This window comes from Marmota marmota, unplaced genomic scaffold, assembly GCF_001458135.2.
Source record: "Marmota marmota marmota unplaced genomic scaffold, marMar, whole genome shotgun sequence".
Taxonomy (NCBI): Eukaryota; Metazoa; Chordata; class Mammalia; order Rodentia; family Sciuridae; genus Marmota; species Marmota marmota.
Window position 1 is genome coordinate 10,319,839 of NW_026000101.1, and position 6,180 is coordinate 10,326,018.

Here is a 6,180-nt window from a genome sequence, read left to right on the forward strand (position 1 = left end):
GAGACAAAAAAAAAAAAAAAAAAGCAAAGCTCAAAACTTACGCTTAATCACATCAGCAATTATACTGTACATAAGGGGATTAAAAAGTCCAATTACAGGCAGTTTGTCAGACTGAATTACAAAGGAAGTCCTGTATATGTGATGTCTACAGGGCATGCACTTTAATTATATAAAGTCATGCATTCATTAAGCATATGAAAGTGGAATTAATGTATTAATTGCAGACAAAGAAGTCTCCAAGAAAAGGAGAATTCCCATAAAGAAGAAAATTTTGATGGTAAAAATATCATTTTAGACAAACAGATAAGCACATTAAATGTAATGCATATAATTTCATAAAGTAATAATATTAAAATCTAAAGAAATTAATTTAAAAATCACAGATTAGAGGGTTTAGTACTTACATCTCAGTAATTATTGAAAAACTACAAAAGCACAATTAAAATGAAAAAAAATTCACTGAAATTCTATTATTCAATTAGATTTAATTTGCATTTATACAATTCTATACCAACAGCATCATAACTTTTTTTTTCACATACAAATGGAGCAGTCACCAAGATGTACTCTATTCTGTACTGTGAATTTTTAAAATAAGTTTTAATCATTAAATTATATAGAGTTAATTTTCTTACCACAATGAAATAAAATTAGGAAACAATAAAATTAAGTACATACCTAACATTTTTTATTAAGCAATACACATATAACCTATCCTTGCAATCTACTATATTAACCGACTAAAGGAGAAAATTACAGAATCTTAAAAGATTTAAAAAACAACCCACAGTATTTGATACCCTTCATGATTAAAATACCAAACAAAGTCAGCAGAGATTCTTAGAAAGCTAGGAATAGAAGGGAACTTCCTCAATTTAATAAATGACATACATGAAAAAACCCCTATACCTAAAATCATACTTAATGAAACTTTCAGTAGTCCCCTATAAGATCAGGAATAAGACAGATATTTGTTCTTCCCACTCTTTTCAACATTGTGCTGGAAGTTCAAGTTAGTACAATAAAGCAAAACAACAGGGGAAATTATATAAATATTGGAAAGGAAAATGTAAATCTACCTTTGTTCATATGTTGTACATAGACAATGCTAAGATATATGCAAAGTAAGTATTAGAAAAAAATCAGTGCTTTCAGTATAGTTTGAGGGTAAAAGTTCAATATAAAAAGTTCATTTTGAATGCTAGTAAAATAATTTGAAATATAATATTTTAAAATATTATTCATAGACTTCTAGTTTCTAGTACCACATGTAAAAAACTTAGAAGTTGTCACTTTTACCCTCACAACAAGAAAAATCTTAGCCTATTGAAAATCTTTGCAAAGAACCACAGCTTTCCAGAAATAGAAACTCCAAATCAGAAACCCAATAATGAAGCCAGTATCAGTGGGACAATTCATACCATAAAAGAACTTGCTGGTGGCTCAATGTGATAAAGCTGGAGCATTCAAAAACAAGGTAATATATAAAACTTTTATTTGTCAATTAAAAATAGAAATTAAAAAAGACATTTCAGTAAGATATGAATTAGACATTCAGACAGACAGAATAAGCTACATTGTTCAATAATTACTAGCTAAGGTTCTTGTTTATAAAATATAAAATTCAGAATTGAATATACTTTGCATCCACTAGAATGACTAAAATTTCAAATTTTGGTAAAATATTAGTGGGAATATAGACATCTATCACTTATAAAATTCTGAAATGACAAAATATATTTGTAATCTTTTTTCATACATATATGTATATGACAACACATACATACACACACATATACATACATACACACAACATATACATGTACGTGGCATATGATATAATACTTTGTATATTTGGATATTTGTATTTAATACCTTTGAATATTTATCAGGGAAATAAAAACATACATAAAAAGACTTTTCTGTAAAAATATTCATAGAACCTTCTTCCAAAATCACCCAAAATTTAAAACAATCTACATATCCTTAAAAAGGTATGTAGCATAGTCATATAATGGAAGAAATAGAAATAAAGTACTGAGAACCACAATAACATAGATGAATCTTGAAAGAAAACAAAATGTTGAATGAAAGAAGTCAGACACAAAATGTCTTGAACTTCTTAAAAATGGACTTAAAAATGAGTCCATTTTTAAGAAGTTCAAGAGCAGGCAAAACTAATCCTGGGTGATAAAAATCAGAAGAGTAATTGCCTCTGCTTCAGGGGGATTTGTTTTAATGGGGCATGAAGAAATGTTCTCAAGTGATGGAAATATTCTACATCTTAATTGTGGTGTTGGTTATATGAGTGTATTCATTTTTCAAAACTCAAAACTCTGCATTTTACTGTAGGTAAATTATACATCTATATAGTTACTAGGTAATAGAATTTCTAAATAAAATATTTAAACATTCATTACATTAATTGTGTTTCAATTCCTTAGTCCATGCTTCCAAATATCTATTTTGAATTATATTTTATCAATCTTATATTACTTGTATTTTGTGTTTAAATGCATTTTTATTTTTCTATTTTTTCATGAAAAATGTAATTTAATTTTTTGCATTATCATCTATCAGTCTGAAGCTATATTTACTCTGCATACATTGTTTATTTATTCACAAACAAATACTTTTCAGCACATATATTAAAATTGTGAATGTAGTAAATAAAATGTGAGAATTGAAGACATCACAGTAATTATAGTATATTAGGGTACAAATTTTGCAAGAAATTGCAGCAAACTCGAAATTAATCATCAAAATCATCATAAGGCCTGAGTAGTCCCATCCACTAACAATGTAAAGGTTGACTTCTTATGAGAACTGTGTGAGTGGATTACTAGAAAGCAGACCATTTAAGGATGAGTGAAATTCAAAGTAGAAACAACAAGTACAGATTCATTGTAAAAATTTTGGCTTCATAGAGGAAAGCTAGAAGAAATCTTCTGGAAAGAGATCTAATTCACATAAAATGATTTCATTTTTAAGATGAGAGTTAAGCATCTTCAGAGACTGAGAGGTCTGGTAAGGGAAAAATTAAAAGTATAGAGACTAAGGGAATATTTTACAAAACAAAATATCTAAAAGGGTAGAAAGTTATGGGATCATAACCACATCTAGGAGAATTATATAAAAATGATGCATTCCTCAATCATTAGCACTTGAAGGAAGGAAGAAAAAGTATTGTATTTCTTTTTGAATGATAGTAAAGAAGTGTCCTTCTGATAAACTTCTGTTGTAGATAACTCAATGGGAGTTGACTAAAGAAAAGAAATGCAAAATAGTTATTAGGGAATGATGAGGTTAGAGAATTTATAGTATCAATCTCTGTATTGATGTGATTTTTTACTAGCAACACTGAAGACCCATCAGATAATGATAATAATAGTAAGTAGTCAGATTGATCCAGGGATTTTGGTTCACTAAGCAGAAATAAGAACAGAACAATAGGATAGTGGCAAGAGAATGTTTAAGATAATGACAGGAAATCAAAGGTATGAGAGGGCTGACAGTTAAAGCAATACAATTTTACTAAGAAGATAAATACAATCCAAGACAGGGAACAAAGCAAGAGTCTGTTTTATTTTCTGGTGAATAAACCCCAAATTGTGAGTTTCCCTCCTAGAGTCTTCATATGTCAGCAAATTAACATAATAAAATTGGAAAATGAACAGATGGTCCCTGGAGCTGCTCATTCTTTTTCTGAAGCAGATGATAGCTTCCCAAAGGACAAATGTTAAATTACAAATAATGGTAATGTTTGATCATTTAGGTTTAGCAAACATTGATGTGACTGTTATCCACAGCAGAATCTATCACATCACTATAGTAAGTTGTGAATTTTGTGAATCATTTTCCTGCCATATAGGAATCTCTAACTTTAGGAGAAATCAAAGATATTTTTTTAATTCCATAGTTTTGGCAGAAATGATTTACAGAGAACTTTCAAAAGAAAAACCTCAATTTTCCAAAAGTAAAATTATGAAACACATCTGTTTATCACAGGTACTGAACTATAAGCAGTTTCCATGGAAAATGCTGTACTAAGAGTTATAAATATAGTGGGATGGCTAGGTTGCCCAAATTGACAATAGGTCTCAGAAGCTAAGTGAAAGAAAAAATATCTATTTCTCTTTAAAAGTTAAGCATTTCTCTTTGCTGTTTATACCTTGATCTGGCACAATAATAAGTGATAGCTCATCACTTATTTTTTCAAATTTAATTCCTGTCTCTGCTTCTGTAATCTGGGTTACACAATACACACACCACAGTGTGGGTTTGGTTCTCCTAATCAACCAGGCAGACTTTGAATAATAAACTTGCCATTTTGAATAACTCAAACCTCCAAAGTGATTTTTCTTTCAGTTATTGTTCTGACTGGAAGAGACAAAAGTATGTATTTTTATCTCATATGTAGACAATAGCTTATTTGCAAAGTGACATCAGAGACGACACTAGTAAGCCTTTCTGTTTAGTGCCTTCATGCATGCCAGTAGATGCTTCAGTATTTAACTTCAGTATGAAAAATAAAAAAGATAAATAAAATGTTAAATAGAAATAAATATAAACCAGTGATACATATATATTAAAATTAATCTCAGTTTTAAACAGCAACTCTGGAGATACAGTAACATAAAGACACTAACCTTTTAAAAAAGTGACATTTGTGTTAGAAAATGCATGTTGTCTCTAAATCACATGGACAGGATAAAATTGTAAAAGATTTACAAGGTTAGAAATGGAGAAAAATTTGAAACCAAGAAGCTCATGGACTGTGTTATATATTTATACAATTTGTTTAATTTAGTATTAAAATTTGTTTAATTTAATAAGCTTTTCCTCTTCTAAGTTGTTTTGGTCAGGTAATTTGTCACAGTGATGAAAAGCCGATTAGTACATAAATTGATAAAAAAAAAAAAGTGAGATCATTGCTGTGACTCACCTGCCCATATGAGAAACATATGTAACTGACTTGTGGAAAGGGTTTGGAAAAATTGGGCAGATTCAGGCTGAAGAAGGCTTGGAATGCCACAAACTGAATTTAATCTGTGATTCCAGTAGGAACTCAGAAGAGCAGAAGACCAACAGGAATGCACACTGTAAAGACTGTACTTACAAGGTTTCAGATGGGAATGGGGATTCTACTGGAAATTGGACTAGAAGCCATTCATGTTACACTCTGAAAAAAAAAATTGTGTACATTTTGCCCGTATTCTGAAATTTTCTGTGAGGCTGAATTGAAAGGTGATGAACTAATTGGTATGGCACAGAAAACTTCAAGGCAGTTCAGCTTTCGGGCAATAACATAGGTGTTACTGAATTTGTGCACAGAGTTACTGTGGGGATGTGGAATAAAAAACAGAGAAGAAAGCTTTAAAAGCTTGCAATTTGGCAAGGAAAAAAGCAAATGTAATATGGAGGCTAAGAAAGTTGTGATTGCTGAAGAGATTACTGCCACTAAAAAGCAGCAAAATACTTTATACAGAGACAGTAGAAAAGTTGCTCTGAATGCCTCTCAAGAATCAATAAGAACACATCTCTTGCAGGATTAATGGGTCAGAACTGAAAACTCATTTAAGAGACCTTTAGGGGAAACCTGCTAACAAAGAATGCCTAAAAAGGTATTTCTCCAAGATTCATGTCAACATGCTCAGCCACACAGGCGCTCAGAGGCCACTGCAGCTGTGGCCTATGAAGACCTTGCTACTGCTTGAATCCGTGGCAAAACTTGGCATCATCCACGTGGTTCTAGTTCTGCAGTTCAGCTAGTTAAGGGGTCATATGGAGGCTTCCATCAAGAAATCAAAGGAAGACCTTGGAGGTCAGTTAAATTTTAGCAGGGTCAGAATCTCTCTCTCTCTCTACTCCCTGAGGGAGTAATGAGTGAATCTTTCATGAAAGGGAAGCTGAAACTTCAGTGAAGACTCTAGAGATTGAGAGATGTCAGTAATGTGGAATATCTGCTGAGGAAAGCTGCTGGATGAAAACAGAGTCAGCTTTAAAGAGCAACCAGTAAGGGTGCCCATAAGGGCTGGGCCACACAAGCCCTTTGGAGCTCACATCTAAACCTAATTTGCCACAGTTTCTAGGTATGGAGCTACAGGATGTAATGTTGGCTTGGATGGGTTTTTATCTTGCTTTGGTCCCATCCCTTCTTTCTATGTCCCTATTTCTCTC